Genomic DNA, 20,174 nt, shown 5'->3' with positions numbered 1-20,174 from the left:
GCTTTGTGTAGTTGCGTGTGCCCGGAAGCCCAGTGCAGGACAGGCCAATCAATGAGGCTTGTTGGAGGTCAGCCGAGAAGGTTCAACCCGAGCTCCCAATTCAGTGGGAGACTGTCTCAAGGGACTAAGATAGAAAGTGATGGAGGAGGACAGTCGGTCTCCTCTGGCCTTCACAGGAACACAGGTGCCCAAACAGATACACATTGCACACACAGTGTCTGCACAATACTACATTATGTTCCTCTGGGCAGTACTAATATAACAGACCCTTGACACCCTGTTGGGGCCTGAGGCTGCTGGCTACAGTGGACTTCCTGCCCTGTGTGCATGTTGGCTCTGCCCAGAACACTGGCTCAAGAATGACTTGTGTTTCTCTCAGAAGAGGTGTTTTAGCTATATTAAATTTATTCTCCCAGAGAGAACTATCTGGAGATTCTGAATGCATAGACTTGCTCCTTGGTCCTCTTAGTTTTCACTTCATTTCTCATGGGTGTCTCTGCCAATGCTGCAGCCAGCAGAGTACTGATCCACGTGAGGCAAGACTGTGTTGGTTCAAGCTCCCAGAGTCTGACACCAGGCAGTTTGTTTTAGGCATATTTAAGATAGTACAATTTGGAAAGAAGTTTCCTGGTGTAACACAATCCTGTGTGCACAAGGAGGCATACATTGAAATGCTTCTCAAAGTACATGTTACTTCTTCCATGAAGATGGGTTCTAGAAATAGATACAGGGTGCATTTGTTATCTTAAGGGCCTAGGTGTTATATAGGTCATACAGATAGCATAAAAATCATCTGGTCTATTAGCCACCTCCAATCCTGGTTGTGGGAGTTTGGGGAGCTCCTGGCCATATTGATAACAAATGTCACCTAGACTATTAGCCACCTTTAGTTCTGCTTGTGGAAGCATGGCATAGCCTGGCCCTACAGATAGTGCAGATCACCAGGCTGTTAACCACCTCCATTCCCAGCCTTCTGGATGGAAAACAGGTTATGCATCTCTCCCTTGAAGAAACAATCCTGTGTGTTTAACATTCCTGGTTTCCCTAGCACTTATCTGTGAGCTCATGGACCTCTGTGCTCCCCACAACTTCTTTCAGGAGCACCAGCACCTTAATTTTCTAAGCCCATTTCTTAGACTTTAAAAGCCAATGTGCAGTGTGTGTGTGTGTGTGTGTGTGTGTGTGTGTGTGTGTGTGTGTGAGAAATCACTCCACAAAGGCTAACCAGAGAATTGAACCATGCTTGGCTATGATGTGGAAACTGGACACTCAGCTGTGATTCTTTTCAAACTCAATTCACAGTGTTAACAGTTCAGATTAGACAGGTCTTTGGGATCATCCCCAAACTGTGACCTAGAATGCCAGCTCTCCAAAGGGCAGAGGTTTAGAGATGAATACCAGAATTCTAGGAGCAGTGCCAGAAAACAGGGGGTGGAGATTTAAACCCACATGGCACCTGGGTAGCTTCTGGCACCTAAAGACCCAAGCAGAGATGAAGAGCTGGTCACGATCACTTTGTCATGGCACACGATGGCATGGAGGGGGATGGCTGATGTTTTGGGACCAGCCGTCTTGTCTTCAGCTGTGTGGTCAAAGGCCAGCACCCTGTGGTTGGTTTAGGTGGACCTAGGATGACATCCCTCAGGAGGAGAAACTCTTGAGAGACTTGATCTATTGACATGCGTATGAGATGGGACTATAGGGGGCAGGATCAGCTCTCGGGCTGGCCGGGCCTGGACTGGGCTGTTGGTAGAATGGGGACTGGAGTCTCACCTAGTGTGATACACTGGGGACTGGAGTCTCACCTAGTGTGACACACTCGGGACTGGAGTCTCACCTAGTGTGACACACTGGGGACTGGAGTCTCACCTAGTGTGACACACTGAGGACTGGAGTCTCACCTAGTGTGACACACTGAGGACTGGAGTCTCACCTAGTGTGACACACTGGGGACTGGAGTCTCACCTAGTGTGACAGGCTGGTACAAACGAGAGCCTGGAGCAGAGGGGGCAGGTAGGGAAGCCTTTTGCCCAGGACTCTATATCCTCAATCCTTGGGACTGTTACCAAATTACCTACCCTTGGTGAATTTAGTTCTACCTCTGGGGTGGGGAATGAGGGTCAGGACTGTGCCACAGCAGACTGCCTATTGCTATAGAGATGCCCAGTTCACTGGGGTGTGGTGAGACAAGACCGAAGTTTTTAACTGAAAAGTTCAACATTCAATCACTTCTCCAAGGTCCCCAAAACAATATGTTCATGGGAGCCGGGCTGAGCCAGGTTAATTGTGGATTCATATCGCTAGTCCAGTCATTTGGGGCTGGTCCCAGTAAGACTCACATAGCATTAACCTATATTCTGCCTTTCTATGCTATGGGTCTTTAAAAGGTCTGTAGCTTCTAGCTCCCTCTAAGCCAGAAATCAATGCTCTAACACTTTTCAAATGAGAGCTTCAGAGAAACCAAGTGAGAAACACTAAGAATAAAGCAGATGTCTGGAGTAAGTAGCTATGTATTTTATAATTAAGGAGCCTCTAATGCCTTCTCCAGATTCCACAGATACATTATACATAGTAAAACAACAATATAAAAGCTAGAGAAGAGGAGGAAGTAAACTAGCCCCTGTTCATTTTTCAAATGTTCTAAAGCAGCTCCTAGAAGTGTGTGCACTGTGGAGATTTTACTGCAGACACATTGTTCCAAAGGCCCGGTGACTGGCATGTAAAAACCACTTTGTGTTACCTCCACATTATGCTTCTTTGAAGGGAAAAGGACGAGATCAAAAACAAGCAATGGTCACACCCACCCTCCTCCACTAAAGGCGAGGAAAGCAGGCTCTTGAGAATTAGTTGTATCTTCCGAATGGATGTCAAGGTTTAATCCTGGGCCCTCTTAGTCCATCCCCAGCACTCCTCTCCCCTCTTCCTGCTCAATATTCAGGTTGCACTGTGATGTCCAAGAGCTTCTCTGGGGCTGTGGGAAAGATGATGCCATCAAACAATGTCAACCTCCCAGTAAACAGACCCAAACCTTTGTCTTATGGCTGTAAGAACAAACATTGAAACCAGTCAAGAAGGCAAGCCCCAGGGCTGGACTGGTTTAGGTTGGAGGTTGAACGTCAGTTTGGCCATTTTGTTTACGTGACTTTGGGCACGTTGCTTCTCTGCCTATTGGTCTGTCTTCATTGGAGTGGAAACATTGGTGATAGCATTTTTCTGGAGATTGTCTAAGTACTTCAAGGTGATCATGCATGCATTTCTCCTTGCACACGTGAGCATTTGGTTTGAGCAATGGTTACTGCTGGCCATATTATTGACAAACATGCAATTCACAGACTCTCTGATAAGCTCATGCTAATGGAAAAGACAGAAGCATATGTTCTCATCATCAGAGGATTCCCATGTAACATTTTAAATTTAATCTTACTGGCCTGGAGTGATAGCTCATTGGTTAAGAGCATGTGCTGCTCTTGCAGAGGACCTGAGTTCGGTTCCCAGCATCCTCAGGGGATGGTGCATGATCACCTGCTACTGCAGCTCTAGGAGGTCCAGTGCTCTCTTCTGGCCTCCACAGGGTCCTGTGCCTGCAGTGTGCCTATGCTTCCCTCCCCCCCACCCCCACATACACATGGTAAAAAATAAAGATAAGCCGGGCGGTGGTGGCGCACACCTTTAATCCCAGCACTAGGGAGGCAGAGCCAGGTGGATCTCTGTGAGTTTGAGGCCAGTCTGGTCTACAGAGTGAGATCCAGGGCAGGCACCAAAGCTACATAGAGAAACCTGTCTCAAAACCTCCCCCCACCAAAAAAAAAGAAGATAAAACTTAAATCTTAAATTAACTTTTTCTTTTAAGGCATAACCTCACATGGTAAAATGAAGACATATCTGAGTTCTAGAACTTGATGGAGTTTTCAGCATTTTTTTTCACCTGTAAAACAACTACCAAGATGAAGAAACAGAATGTTAAGCTCCATGAGGGGTCCCTGCCTTCTTTTCTAATCAATACCCATCATCCAAGATCATCAAATGCTTTTGACTTCTGTCCTTGCTGTAGGTTGGCTTTGCTTACGGTTCAGTTTGTTTTTACATGGGTAGAATGTATGGCCTGTACTTGTTGGCGTCTGGCTCCTTCCACACATCATGTCTTTGGATCCAGTCTCACCCAAGGTTTAGTGTCTGGCCGTCAATGGGAGCCCTCAGGTGAGACAGTCTGCAGCGCTCTGGGTGGCACGCTATCATTGTTCCTTCGCAGGAATCCCCAGATTGTCCCTAAGTGTTTTGCAGGGCAGTAGATGCAATGCTCTGGTACCTGGGGGAGGGGTGGGGCAGTGCTTGTTATGTAACAGTCCAAAGGAGGGGTGGGGTCAGTGGCTGTTACCCAGGGCAGCTCCATACTGCCAGGTGCTTCCCTGCCAAGTGTGAGTGTTGGTGCCAGAGGTGGTTTGCCCTCACCTCCTCGAGCCAGACTGACAAAGTGCTTGTGCAAATGAGGCTGCGACATGGACTGTAAAGTGGTCGGGGCAGAGATGGGTTTGCTAGGCTCTTCCTCATTACAAAATACTCATTTGATAGAATAGGAAGCAGGTGGTAGGTGTGTAGACATTGGCTTTCTTGAACAACCCCCACAGGACTCTTGAAAGTATTTTATCCTGGGCACATTTTCATGAAGACCTTCAGGTCACTTTCCAAATGTCTTCTGGATTAGGTGCCTGGAAAACTAATAACCCTTAGGCCCGTAAAGCACAGCTGTGATGTAGGCTGTGTTTAATGAGACGCATAAAAGCCACATCGTGGTTTATTCGGGAGTGGAAGCAGCTTCTAGGGAGAGAACAGCCTGAAGCTAGCCGGCTGCCCCCTGGGCTGCAAGCAGGATTAGCCAGGCGGCCTTCATGTCGCTTCCATCTAATGAGCTTGTAATTTAACAGTGATTTGACATCTGCGGACCTCAGATCCTTCAACTATTTTCCAGAGCAGAGTGAGTGGGGCTCGCTACCCTCCCTCCTTCCACTGTAAGGAAGTCTAGTTTTGAAACCACAAATAGAGTATTCCAGCTGCCCTGTTAATTGGTTCATCCTGATTACCGAGGCAGTCTAGCCAGCAAAGCCATGGACTGTTACTTTGAGAATTAGAGAGTTGAACAGCTGGTGGACACTTCAGTCCCAACACCTCATTCCATAAGTCAGGGAAGCAGAGACCCTGAGTGTGCAAATGACTGAGTCAAGGACATCCAGATGGCTATTTGAACAATGAAGAGCACTGCCCTCCACACCGTGGGCCCTGCCATCCCAGACTATCTCCAGCTGCTTCTCTCAGATTGCCTGGAAAGTTTGCTTCCTTCTAAAGACCTTGATCCCACCGTGATGGTCAAGGAGAGCTTTGGGGGCCATAGGAAATCACAGAGAATGCTTTGATATTCATGGATTGCTTTATGGATTCAGACTCAGCAACTTCAGGAATTTGGGATTAGCCAGGAGCATCTTATAAACTTTATCATCCCTCCCAGGTTTTAATAGGAACCACAGTTTTTTCAGAGCCAAATGCAAACAACCCTGCCTCCCCATTGTGTGGGCATCTTTGGAGCAAAAACGGTTGGATCCTTGGATGTAGTCCAATTACAAAGTGCTTGTCTGGGACACTGGCTGTGATGGTTGTGGCCAAAATAGACTTACCAGCCAGTCTCTAGGGGGATGCTTTTGCCATTCCTCATGGTGGTTTTGGAGTTTCATCCACCGAAGACCTGCTGGGCAGCAACAGCTGCATTTGGGTTCTGTGTATTGCTGTTTGGTCCTTTCCCCAGTGGTGGCTGTTTAAGGAGTAGCTCCAGGTCTCCTGGAAAAAGAGGATGACGAGGTCTTGTTCCATGCATACTTCACCTTGATTCACTGAAGACTGGAATGTGGGGCATCATTGTGGACACTGGTTTACAAGTCTGTAACAGGCTTTGTGCTTCTCCATGAAAGACTGTTTATTTATTTAAATGGTTATGAAGTATTTTTGTGCATGTATAATTTCTGCTTTCTTTGGTATTTTAGCACTTGTTAGGGGTGAAGAAATGAGGAAGGCATGTCCCCCAGGCCTGGTGGATTCTTGAAGAGCACTTTCTTCTTGGTGGTAGCCATAGTTACAGAGGAGGAAGCAAAGAACAGCCGAAGGTGACTTAGAAATTCTGTCTCCCCGATGATCTTCTGTGGGGTGTAAATTGCCTCTCTGTGCTGTGTTGGAGTTCATGTTGATGTAATTGCTGGCCCTGCCAATTTTAGGCTTTAAGTAAGCAAAGGGCAGAGAAGGGTTGATATCACGGCTTTTGAGCATGGAGATGCAGCTGGGCATCCAGTAAGTGGTGAGGCGGATCTCACTAAAGTAAGCTTGCAGCCATGTGTAAGGAAACCGCCTTGGCTTCATACTGATGAGCCTTTTAGATCTCTCCATACCTGCCATCCCCTCTCACCCTGTAAATGAGTGTACAGAAGATGCAGGAATGGAGCCCATGGCTAACTGAGCATTTATTTTGTCTCTTCCTGGGCATGTCTGAAAGAATTAACTTTTTTTTTATATTTTAAATTACTCTTTTATTCATGAAATTTTTAAATTAAATTTATTCACTTATTTTACATCCCTCCCTCAGTTTCTCCTCCCTTCTCTCCTCCCATTTCCTCCCCCCACCCTTCCTCCCCAAATCTCCTCCTCTGTTTCTGTTTAGAGAGGGGCAGGCCTCTTGTAAGTGTCAACAAAGCATGGCATATCAAGTTGAGGTAGGACTAAGGTCTTTCCTTCATATTAAGGTGGGCAAGGCAACCCAGTATGAGGAATAGGTTTTCAAAAGCCTGCCAAAGCATACGGGACAGGCCCCGCTACCACTGCTAGTAGTCCGACAAGTAGACCAAGCTATACAGCTGTCACACATAGGTAGAAGGCCTAGGTCAGTCCCATGCAGGTTACTTAGCTATTGGTCCAGTGTCTGTGAGCTCCTATGAGCACAGGTTAGTTGTTTCTGTGGATTCCCTTGTGATGACCTTGACCCCCTGGCTCATACAATCCCTCTCTTCAACAGGATTCCTGGAGTTCAGCCCAGTGCTTGGCTGTGGATCTCTGCATCTGTTTCCATCAGTTACTGGATAAAGGCTCTCTGATAACTATTAGGGTAGTCACAAATCTGATTACAGGAGATGGCCAGTTCAGGCTACCTATCCACTATTGCTAGGAGTCTTAGTTGGGGTCATCCTTGTAGACCCGTGGGAGTTTCCCTTGCACCAGGTTTCTACCCGACCCCCAAGTGTTCCCCCAATCAAGACATCTCTTTCTTTACTCTCCCCCTCTATACCATCCCCAAGTGAATACCTCATGTTCCCATTCCTACCCATCCACAGTTGACCCAGGAGATCTCTTCTATTTCCCCTTCCCAAGGAAATCCATATGTCCCTCTTTGGGCCCTCCTTGTTACCTAGTCTCTCTGGGGCTTTGGATCGTAGCATGTTATCCTTTACTTTACAGCTAATATCCACTTATGAGTAGGTACATACCATGTTTGTCTTTCTGGGTCTGGGTTACGTCACTCAGGATGATTTTTTTTCTAGATCCATCCATTTGTCTTCAAATTTCATGATGTCATTGTTTTAACCACTGGTTAAAACTCCATTGTGCAAATGTACCACATTTTCTTTATCTATTCTTCCATTGAGGGGCATCTAGGTTGTTTCCAGGTTCTGGGTATTATGAATAACACAGCTATGAACATAGTTGAGCTAGTGTCCTTGTGGTTTGATTGAGCATCCTTTGAGGATATGCCCAAGATTGCTATAGCTGGATCTTAAGGTAGATGGATTTCCATTTTTCTGAGAAACCACCATATTACCATCCAAAGTGACTGTACAAGTTTGCACTCCCACCAGCAGTGGAGGAGTGTTCCCCTTGCTCCACATCCTCTCCAGTATAAGTTGTCATTAGTGTTTTTGATCTTAGCAGTTCTGACAGGTGTAAGATGCTATCTCAGAGTCCTTTTGATTTCCATTTTCCTGATGACTAAGGATGTTGAACAATTCTTTAAATGTATCTCAGCCATTTGAGATTCTTCTGTTGAGAATTCTCTGTTTAGATCTGTACCCCATTTTTAAATTGGATTATTTGTTTTTTTTTTAATGTCTTGTTTCTTGAATTCTTTATTTACTTTGGAGATCAGCCTCAAAATTACTCTTTTTTTTTTAATTACAAACTGTTTGGTTGAACAGCTCAGTCTTATTACTAAATAGCTCTTACTTAAATTAATCCATTTTTATTAATTGAAGTATTGCCACGTGGCTGTGGCCTTACCAGTCTGCTGGCATCTTGCTCCTTGGGCAGCTGGCTGGCTTCTCCCAGATTCTGCCCTTCTCCTATATCTCTGCTTGGATTTCCCATCTGGCTCTATCTTGACTTGCCATAGGCCAAAGCAGCTTTATTTATGAACCAATGGGAGCAACATAAACTCACAGCGTACAGAAAGACATCCCACCTTAGCCCTGGCTTCACTGAGGTCCTCCTTGGCCCTGGCTTCACTCACCAACTCTCAGCGAAGCCATACCTCTCCCAATACATAGGCACAGTTTGTCCTCTGGCAGTTCACAGCTGTGGCTACCAGCCCTCAGATTACTTGCCTCCCTTTCTCAGTCACTTCTCTGCTCCAAAACCTCCCATGGTAACCTCTTCTCTTGATAAAAGCTGTCTTAGTTAGAGACACCATGACCACGGCAATGCTTGTAAAGAAAAACATTTAATTGGGGCTGACTTACAGTTTCAGAGTAAACCTATTGTCCTATCATCATGGTGGCATGCAAGCAGGCATGGTGCTGGAGAAGGAGCTAAGAGTTCTACATCTTGATCCACAGGCAACAGGAAGTAAACCATGTTTCTGGATTTAACTTGAGCATAGGAGACCTGGAAGCCTATCCCCACAGTGACACACTTCCTCCAACAAGGCCACACCTACTCCAACAAGGCCACACCTCCTAATAGTGCCACTCCCTATGGGCCTAGAGGGGTCATTTTCTTTCAAACCACCACAGAAGCCCAAGTCATTACTTTGACTCTTGTGGCCTTTCTTCATCATAGGCCGTGTCATCCCCCCCCCCCACCCGCCATGCCATCTACTCCCACTTACTCCACAGGAGCTTCTCTTTAACCTCAGGGCCTTTGAACTGGCTGCTGTTCATGTTCTTCCTCTAGAAACCCTCATGAGTTGCTTCCTCATCTTCTTACTTCTCCATCCTCATGAGGTCATCCTCAATGACCCTATTTAAATCTCATGCTGCTTTCGTTCCCATGTCCTCATCTCCCACCTCTCTAGCGGTCACCATCACCAGCAACTTGAAATTACTCTTAATTACACTCTGCACTACCCTTGCTTTCTGTGACCACTGGATTTCCAAGTTCATATGTCCCTCTTTCCCCTCCCCCTTTCTTCCATCTCTCCTCTTCTCCCCTGCACTGGAGATTCAACCTGGAGCCTTGCACATGCTGAGCAAGTGTCCGATTGCTGAGTTATGTTTTCTTAGCCCCTTTTTGTAATTTGAATGTTGAGAGAGACAGAGAGACAGAGACAGAGACAGAGAGACAGAGGGACAGAGAGAGCCTCACTGAGTGGCCCAGGTAGGCTTTGAAATTTCAATCCTACTGCCTCAACCCCCCGAGTCTCTAAGATTACAGACCTGTGCCACTAGGCACATCTTCTGCTTCTTTCTTCTACTCACGTGTAAACCAGAGATGTACCTTGTAGCATCTTCTCCAGCCTTCTTGTGCACCACCTTGAACAGCCATCTTTAACGTTTTAAGTTTCAATGATTTCCCTGAAGTCACATCCCAGTTCAACTGCACGTGATTCTACATCTGAAAAAACAATCTGTGTTTGTGACATCTGCGATGGCTAATCTTGGTTGGCAACTTGACATGCCTAGGGAGAGGGACACTCAATGGAGGAATCCATCAGACTGGCTTGTGGGCATGTCTGGAGGACATTTTCTTGACTGATAATTGGTATAGAAGGGCCCAGTCACGGTGGGACATACAACACTCTACAGATGGTGGGCCTGGGCTCTAGAAAGGAGTTGGCTGAGCAAACCAGAGTGAGTGAGCCACTGTGTAGTGTTCTCTGGTTTCTGCTTCAAGCTCCTGCCTTGTGTTCTTGCCTTGACTCCCTTAGATGGTGGACTGTACAAGCAACATGTAAGATGAAATAAACGGCTTACTCTCCAAGTTGCTTTTGGTAATGATGTTTATCACAGTAACAGAATACAAACCAGGACAGCACCCCCATCCATGATGGCATCTTAGACATCACCCTAGCTAATTCTTCTCTCCTTTCCTGCATGCCACTGCCTGCCTACTTATGTGATGTCTTCATTCAAGATGTGTGAACAATTTGTATTTCTTACATTTCTGTCCCTAGGGACCCAGAGGGTTGGATGTGTGGCTCTGACAGGCCCCTGGAAAATGCTTATCAGAGCTGAAAGAGAGCCCAGTGACCTGGCTCTTCAGGTGAAGAATCCGAGGTTCAGGAAGAAATGATGTCCTGTCCAGGATCCCACAGCCAGACATAGCAAAGCCAAGTGCCTGTTCTCTGCCCTAAAGCACAATTGGGACTTTTTTTCTTACATCTAATCTGTGGGCAGGAAAAGTATGAGAGAAATGTTTGAATGAATTTTTAAAACTAGTAATAGCAACAGTATATTAATAATGAAGTCTTTGTGTAGTCTTACCCCAAACTTCTCTTAGATGTCATCTTTCTGATGCTATTATGCCAGACCTAATTTTCCTTTTCCTTATTTAACTATTGATTTATGCATTCTTTCTAAGGAGAAGTCTGTTTGCTACAAGTACATCTTTCTCAGAGTAACTCCTTCCCAACATTTCATGGACATCTTGGCCAGGAGCTGCATTGTGGTTAAGCTGCTGGCAGTCCTTGGAACTATCACTTGGGATTTTCAAGTTATTTCTGTAATAGTTTTTAGCTTGGAAATCTTATAGCAACTTCTGAAATTTCTGGTAAAGGAAGGTGAACCCAGCTCTTGGGTTTGTGGGGTGCTGTCATCTTTTTCACTGACCAGAGTGAGCCACCTACATGTTCTCCACATAGGAGACGTCCATGTCCTTCCTAGCCTCTGTGTGTTATGTTTTTAAGTGACAAGCCATTAGAGTTTGAACGGCTCATTCTTTTGTTAGTGAGTAATCTTGGTTGAATGTATCCATGCTCCTTAAATATTCCAAAGATTTAGCCATCTAATGAGAAAGCAAGCTGATGTTCTACTAGGGGATAAGGAGGATGTACTAATTGGAATGTTGTCTATTCTGTCCCAACTCAAGCACACTGCAAACACATGAACCTTGCGTGTGCAGCATGCTGTCGTGATTGACTTTGGCTTATGTGGAACTTCAAATTTCATTATCTCTGAGATGTTTCACAAATTAGTTATTTCTCAAGGATCAATGGGTTCATCTGTTCCTTGAAGTTCAAGAGCCAACTCGTCAATGACATAGACATTCTTCTCTTTGTATACTCTTCTTCCTAGACTCATTTGGGGGCACTGTGCTGTTTTTTGTTTGTTTGTTTGTTTTATACTTTTGCCATGCAGATTAAATGGTAGATATAGGGTAGGGAGAGTCAAGGCAAATTCCAATGTAGCTTGCCACGCTCCCCCCATCCCCCATACAGCCGCAGATGCTGGGGAAAATGTCCTTTCTGGGGAGCAATGTCCCCCATCATCCCTCCTTTCTGAGATCAGGCCAGTCCTTACTGGAATAGTCTCAGAGTTTTCAAGCACTTTGAGACGAGGTCATTTTGAGCCACTTAGCTCCATCTTCCATGGTCCTTGATGAGCACATTCCCTCTTCTCCACCTCCTCTCCTCAGCCCTCTTCATGCCTTGTTCTCCTGTTTTGCCCTTGGATGATGACCTTGCACTCCCAATACCTCCTACTGTCATTTCATACCAATAAATCCATGTCCCAACTTCCTACTTTCTTCTCCAGGTTCTGAGGCAGCTCACCTCCTGTGACTTCTCATGCCTCAGTTCTCAGACATCATGAAGCTGAGGTGCGAGGTTGTCCTTCCTGAGTCCCCGCCACTGCTTCCTGGTCAGACTTCTCTCCACTCAATGCTTTTCCCCCCCTTGGAGACCAATGTCATCCATCTAGATGGCTGGCCTGAGTACTCACCAAAGTGTTTACAAAGCATCATTCCTCATCTGCTGTGGGATGGTCTGTATGGCAAAAGTGTTGCTGATTGGTCAATAAATAAATCACTGATTGGCCAGTGACCAGGCAGGAATTATAGGTGGGACAAGGAGGAGAATAAAGCTGGGAAGTGGAAGGCTGAGTCAGAGACACTGCCAGCCACCATGATGACAAACAGCATGTGAAGATGCCGGTAAGCCACGAGCCACATGGCAAGGTATAGATTAATAGAAATGGATTAATTTAAGCTATAAGAACAGCTAGCAAGAAGCCTGGTACGGCCATACAGTTTGTAAGCAATATAAGTCTCTGTGTTTACTTGGTTGGGTCTGAGCGACTGTGGGACTGGCAGGTGAGAGAGATTTACCCTGACCGTGGGCCAGGCAGGAAAACTCTAGCTACACTCATCTCTTTCCTCTGAAGTCCTGCCATGTTGCTAAGACTGTTCAGGGGTTGTAGGCACCCCAAGGTTCCCCTGAAAACCATCACTTCTGGTCTTCTCTAGCTCCAGTGACCCTTACTCACCTTCTGCTGCAGTCACCCTTGCCAAGTGTCCAGCCTGGACCTTGTCATGTTTCAGACAACACTGCTCGCTCTCTATTCTCAGTTGCCTGCCTTTAATAGCCTTCAGTGGGCACTCTTATCACCCACCTACCTTCTTCTTCTTCTTTTTTTTTTCAGTTTTTTACATCAAGAGAGGTCTAGTTTTCTTTGCCCTCAATTTCTCTCAGATGATCAGGGGTCTCATGCTCATCAGTGCCCTCCATACCCTTATATGCATAGATTTCCTGCGGTGTCAGCTGAGTGGGTCATTATTGTACAGATCCACATGTGAGACATCTTCTTGTCTTGTATTCAGGTAGCCTTCTGAGCTCTGCTGTAGAAAGCCAGCAAACTGTGAAGAAAGGCCAGCCTCCAGGAGGGGTGAATGCCTTACTGTGACCTCTGATTGTCTTTGGGTCTTTATGTTGGCCATTTTTATCATCTCCTAGTAAGCAACATTCCTGCTACTGAGTCTATTAGTATCTCAAATCAGTGCCAGACTTATAGACCGCCGTGCTTTGTTCTGAGGCATAGCCAAGTGAGTGGATTTTAGAGATCAGCAGAGACACAAGATGAAGATAAGTGACTTTGCTGCCCAGGCCAGAGGGAGTCATGCCAGGCAAGAAAGGACATCTTTGATTCTCTCTAAGCTGAACTTGGAAGGACTACGTGTAGAAGCCATAATGGAATTTTCCCCATCGCAAGGGATTTGAAGAATTGTTTTGATTGGCTCATTTGGAGTTTAGAAACATTTCCTTTGCTGTGGCCAATTTTGGCCTGCATCACAAAAATACAAGCAGAGTTTGCAAAGAGGCTCCTAGTAGCTAAGGCTCTGGAGAGTGGAGCATCCAGAGGGCGCTTCGCTCTGCTTATTCTTGGATTTTTAACACTCTGGATTGTGTTTCCTCGGAACTAAGTTTTAGGGAGCTCAGGAATATCCTGAGGGCTCTTCTGGCGGTGGAGATGCTGTCTCAGCCTTTAGGATGCTGAGGTCAGGTGAAGAAGTATGCTGACAGTCAATTGCTCTCTTCTCTGCTTTAGTTACTTTTTGGAATGCTCCTAATCTCAGTCTCATTTGAATTTCTAGACAGAAGCCCCCATGCCCTGTTTTCCTAGACCAAGACAGTTCCAGTTTCTATGCCACTTTCTGGCCTGGACTTCATGGTCCACTCCTGAGCTGGGCTCCTCTAGTGAGATCAGTGTTCTGAGGTCTGGCCAGGGTGCTTGATGGACATCCCAAGGACACATAAGGCACAGGCATGTGGCTGTTGAAGACACTCCAATGTCTTCTGCTGTCGGACATTCTCTGAAATGTCAATCAGTACATTTCTAGGTCATGATTATTCCTTCTAGGTCATGTGGCTCTTCCTCGACTGCAGACCCAGCACAACTTGCTTCAGACACCTTTCTCTGGTCTTTTCCCCCTGCTCCCCTCCCTTGAGTTACAGGCTGATGCTTGCTGATCCGTCTGCTCAGTTATTTCTTCTCCAGGAAACTCTTCTCTGATACCATCCTCACCTTCATTTCCTACCTCTGGCTGGGACTCCTACTCCCAGGTGAGAAGGGACTCACCTTCTCTTTTGTCTCCCTCCTGGCCCCCTTCCTTCTTTTACCTTCCTTTCCTTAACTGCCCTTTTCCTTCTTCTATCTACCCACCTCGTTCTGGGATTTCTTGTCCTTACAGCATATTCTACCTCCTAGCCTCGTAGCCTTCATGGAGAGTAGATGCAGGGAGTGGGAAGACAGAAGGCAGGGTCTTCTTCAGGTCTGGAGTGAGTCTGGGGACTTCTTCCCCCAAGCCGTACACTCTGTGGGGATCTACATTGTGAACTGTTCCTAGCAAACACAACCAGGATTTGAGTTTGGATGGCTTTCTGTTGAGCTTCATATCCCAGGGTCAGCAGTGACAGCCCAGGACAGTGACTGATGTCTCTTCACACTCCCTGTTCCCAGAAGCCACTTCGTTCATGTCCATCATTCTGCATAGGCACACTTACATGCACAGCTGTTCAGTTCAGGTTTCCATTTCTAGTTAATAACAGGCAGCTGCTTGCATGATCACATTTGAGATGTGTGGAAATGAGCATCCATAGTAGCGCCTCTCTCCCTGAGCTGCATTTAGTTGACTAGCATTTTCTCCATCAAGTTTTCCACTGCCCCTGTTGATCTCATGCCTTTCCTTCTCTGTTTCCAGCACACTGGTCATTTGGCTCCAAGCCTCTTAGGGACAGGGACTGCGTTTTCCATGAATATTTGTTTATTGATGATTATACCCTCTGTCAAAGGGTAAAAAAATGGGATCCTTAGATGGATCCCGTTTCTTCCTCTCACGGACTGCATCCAGGCCTCACATGACTTAGCATTGGGTTGCCTTTCTTCATGTCTCTCTCTCTCTCTTTTTAAATCTGCTCTGCCCAGTGCTGTGTCCAAACTGAGCTTCACATCTTACACCTTCCCACCTTGGCCCGTGCCAGGCCATTGGCTTCCAAGGTTCTCCTTTGAAAGTCTCTATCTCCTACAGTGCTCGGCTGAGGTTCCTTCCTCTCCAAGAACTGTCAGGGATGGTGTCTGCTCTTTGGAAAGCAGAAACTTGGTTTTGCAATCTACTACTGGGGTAAGGACAAGTCTCAAGCTGGCCCATGTGACTACTCTGCTTGTTCCTGAGACTCAGAATAGCTAGTGATGAGACGGGAAAACACACTAATGCTTTAAGGAGTAAATAAAAATTTCAAGACTTTTATTCATCTTTTGTCATAATAAAGAAGCTACCTGACTTCTTTCATATGTGTGTATAATTTGGTCTTGTTTCTAATTCTCTGTATGCAAAGGTGAGGAGGTGATATCACTTCCTCCAAACACTCAGCATAGAGGCATGGCCGGAGGAAAGGGCTGGCCTTTGTCTCTGCATTCTGACTGCTCTGCCTCCAAGTCTCAGTTCTCTCCATGTGACAGACCTGGAGGAGAGAGGAGAAACCCCTCCTCCACTTAGATAAGTACCTTGATCCCTTCCTGCTGGGAGTTATGTAAGCTCACTTTTAATTCTACAGAGTCCAAAATTGCCATATGAATTTTCCCTCCTATGAACATTCTAAGATTTTTTTTTTAAACTTAACTTTGGTCTTTTATTAGGCCCAGGGTGCAAAAAGATATATGTGTATTGATTAATCCTTTTTAAACATTTTATCTATCTATCTATCTATCTATCTATCTATCTATCTATCTATCTATTTATTTTATGTTTTGCATGCAGATATGTCTATGCACTATGTGTGTGTGCCTGGTGCCTATGGAGGCCAGAACAGAGCATCAGATTCCCTGAGATTGGACCTATAGACGCTTGTGAGCTACCATGTAGGTGCTGGGAATTGAACTCCGGCTCTCTAGAAGAGAGTGCTTTTTTTTTTATTTAAAATTTTTTAAAATTCATTTTACATACCAACCACAGATTCCCTCTCTCATCCCTCCTTCTGTTCCCCCCGACCCACCCCAAATCCTCTCCTCCAAAAAGTTAAGTCCTCCCATGGGGGGACAGCAGAGTATGGTACACTCAGTTGAGGCAGGACCAAGCCCTCCCCGCTGCATCAAGGCTGAGCAAGGTGTCCCACCATAGGTAATGGGATCCAGAAAGCCAGCTCATGCACCAGGGATAGATCATGATCACACTGCCAGGGGTCCCTCACACAGACCCAGCTACACAACTGTCTCCCATATGCAGAGGGTCTAGTCTGGTCCCATGCAGGTTCCACAGCTGTCGGTTTAAAGTTCATGAATTTCTACGAGCTTGGTTCAGTTGTCTCTGTAGATTTCCCCATAATGATCTTGACTCCCCCCACCCCCCGCCGTCCCCTGCCGCCTTGCTCATATAATCCCTCCTCCCTCTCTTCCACTGGGCTCCTGAAGCTTGGCCTGGTGCTTGGTTGTGGATCTCTGCATCTGTTTCCATCAGTTACTGGATGAAGACTCTATGATGACAGTTAAGGTATTCACCAATCTGATTACCAGGGTAGGCCAATTCAGGAACCCTCTCCACTATTGCTAGTATTCTAATCTGGGATCATCCTTGTGGATTCTTGGGAATTTCCCTAGCACCAGGTTTCTCCCTAACCCCATAATGTCTCCCTCTACGAGGATATCTCTTTCATTGCTCTCCCATTCCATCCCTCCTCCAGCTTGACCATGTTCTCATTCCCATCCCATCCCCTCTACTACCCTCCCCCCATCCCCAGTTTACTCATAGAGATCTCCTCTGTTTCTCCTTCCCAAGGTGATTCACTCATCCCTCTTAGGGTCCTCCTTGTTTCCTAGGTTCTCCAGAGCTGTGGGCTGTAGTCTGATTATCCTTTGCTTTACATCTAATATCCATTTATGAGTGAGTACATACCATGTTTGTCTTTCTGAGTCTGGGTTACCTCACTCAGGATGATTTTTTCTAATTTCATCCATTTGTCTGCAAATTTCATGATGTCATTTTTTTTACAGCTGAATAATACTCCATTGTGTATATGTACCACATTTTCTTTATTCATTCTTTGGTTGAGGGGCATCTAGGTTGTTTCCAGGTTCTGGTTATTATGAATAATGCTGCTATGAACATAATTGAACAAGTGTCCTTGTGGTATGATTGAATATCAATTGGGTATATGCCCAAGAGTGGTATCCTTGGGTCTTGAGATAGTTTAAATCCTAATTTTCTGAGAAGTCACCATACTGATTTCCAAAGTGGTTGTACAAGTTTGCATTCCCACCAGCAGTGGAGGAGAGTTCCCCTTGCTGCACATCCTCTCCAACATAAGCTGTCATCAGTGTTTTTGATCTTAGTCATTTTGACAGGTGTGAGATGGTATCTCAGAGTCATTTTGATTTGTATTTCCCTGATGACTAAGTATGTTGAGCAATTCCTTAAATGTCTTTCAGCCATTTGAAATTCTTCTGTTGAGAATTCTCTGTTTAGATCTGTAGCCCATTTTTTAAATTGGATTGTTTGGTATTTTGCTGTCTGGTTTCTTGAGTTCTTTATATATTTTGGAGATCAGCTTTCTGTCAGATGTGGGGTTGGTGAAGATCTTTTCCCATTCCGTAGGCTTTGAGATTCTCAACATTTAATTTGATGTTGGCTGTTGGCTTGCTGTAATTGCCTTTATTATGTTTAGGTGTGTCCCTTGTATTCCTGATCTCTCCAAGACCTTTATCATGAAGGGGTGTTGGATTTTGTCAAAGGCTTTTTCAGCATCTAATGAGACAATCATGTTTTTTTTTCTTTTAGTTTGTTTATATGATGGATTACATTGAGAGATTTTTGTATGTTGAACCATCCCTGCATCTCTGGGATGAAGCCTACTTGATCATAGTGAATGATTTTTTTAATGTGTTTTTAGATTCGGTTTGCCAGTATTTATTGAGTATTTTCGCATCAATGTTCATGAGGGAGATTGGTCTGTAATTCTCTTTCTTTGTTGCATCTTGGTGTGGTTTGGGTATTCCTTCTGTTTCTATTGTGTGGAACAATTTGAGGAATATTGGTATTAGCTCTTCTTTGAAATTCTGGTAGATTTCTACACTGAAACCATCTGGCCTTGGGCTTTTTTTGGTTGGGAGACTTCAATGAGTGCTTCTATTTCCATAGAAGTTATAGGTCTGCTTAAATTGTTTATCTGGTCTTGATTTAATTTGGGTGTGTGGTACCTATCCAGAAAATTTTCTATTTCTATTAGATTTTCCAATTTTGTGGAGTACAGGTTTTTGAAGTATGACCTGTGATTCTCTGGATTTCCTCATTGTCAGTTTTTATGTCTCTCTTTTCATTTCTGATTTTGTTAATTTAGATAATTCTCTCTCTGCTTTTTAGTTAGTTTGGATAAGGGTTTGTCTATTTTGTTGATTTTCTTAAAGAACCAACTCTTTGTTTCATTGATTCTTTGTATTGTTATCTTTGTTCCTATTTTATTGATTTCAGCCCTCAATTTGATTATTTCCTGTTGTCTGTTCCTCCTGGGTGAGTTTGCTTCTTTTTGTTCTAGAGATTTAAGGTGTGCTGGTAAGTTGCTAGTGTGAGATTTCTCTAACTTCTTTATGTAGGCACTAGGAGCTATGAACTTTCCTCTTAGTACTGCTTTCATGGTGTCTCATAAGTTTTGGTATATTGTACGTTCATATTCATTGAATTCTAGGAAGTCTTTAATTTTTTTTATTTCCTCCTTGACTCAGTGGTGATTCAGTTGAGCATTATTCAGTTTCCATGGATTTGTAGGCTTTCTGTAATTTGTGTTGTTGTTGAATTCTAACTTTAAGCCATGGTGGTCCGATAAAATACAAGTTATTCCAATTTTTTTGTATCTGTTGAGATTTACTTTGTGACTGAGCATGTGGTCAGTTTTAGAGAAGGTTCCGTGGAGTGTTGAGAAGAAGGTATATTCTTTTGTGTTTGGGTGGAATGTTCTGTAGTTGTCTAAGTCCATTTGAGTCATAATGTCTGTTAGTTCCCTTATTTCTCTATTAAGTTTCTGTCTGGCAGACCTGTCCATTGGTGAGAGTGGGGTGTTGAAGTTTCCCAATATTAGTGTGTGGGGTTTGATGTGTGAATTAAGCTTTAGTAATGTTTCTTTTACATATGTGGGTGCCCTCGTATTTGGGGGCATAAATGTTCGGAATTGAGACTTCATCTTGATGGATTTTTTTCTGTGATGAATATGTATTGTTCTTCCTGATCTCTTTTGATTGATTTTAGTTTGAAGTCTATTTTGTTAGATATTAGGATAGCTACACCAGGGATATTAATGACCAGTGACTGTTAATTCCTCTTATTTTTGGTGGTAGTGTTGTGTGTTTCCCTTCTTTAGGATTTGTTGTTTGGGATTATCTATTGCCTGTGGTTTCATGGGTGCATCTAACTTCCTTAGGTTGGATTTTTTCTTTTAGTGCTTTCTGTAGGACTGGATTTGTGGATAGGTATTGTTTAAATCTGATTTTATCGTGGAATATCTTGTTTACCCTGTCTATGGTGATTGAGAATTTTGCTGGGTATAATAGTCTAAGCTGGCATCTGTGATTTCTTAGTGTCTGCAAAATGTCTGTCCAGGACCTTCTGGCTTTCAGAGTCTCCACTAAGAAGTTGGGTGTTATTCTGATGGGTCTGCTTTTATATGTTACTTGACCTTTTTCCTTTGCATATCTTAATAGTTTTTCTTTATTCTGTATGTTTAGTGGTTTGATTATTATGTAGTGAGAGGACTTTTTTTTGTCTAGTCTATTTGGTGTTCTGTAAGCTTCTTATATCTTCATAGGCATTTCCTTTTTTGGTTGGGAAAGTTTTCTTCTAAATTTTGTTGAATATATTCTCTGTGCCTTTGAGCTGGTATTCTTTTCTTTCTTCTATCCCTATTATTCTTAGGTTTGGTTTTTTCATGGTGTCCCAGATTCCTAGATGTTTTGTGTTAT

General features: G+C 44.5%; 1 protein-coding gene across 4 annotated transcripts in view; it reads left to right on the top strand.

Moving 5' to 3' along the window:
* The window catches only part of Adamtsl3 (ADAMTS like 3), a 296,131-nt gene that overhangs the window by 46,319 nt on the left and 229,638 nt on the right, over window positions 1–20,174 (top strand). The window lies entirely within an intron of this gene.

The sequence above is a fragment of the Peromyscus californicus genome, unplaced genomic scaffold (assembly GCF_007827085.1).
Source record: "Peromyscus californicus insignis strain IS unplaced genomic scaffold, ASM782708v3 Scaffold_4__1_contigs__length_199733344, whole genome shotgun sequence".
Lineage (NCBI taxonomy): Eukaryota > Metazoa > Chordata > Mammalia > Rodentia > Cricetidae > Peromyscus > Peromyscus californicus.
The sequence above is the reverse complement of the archived record's forward strand: the minus strand, read 5'-3'. Positions and strand labels throughout refer to the sequence as shown.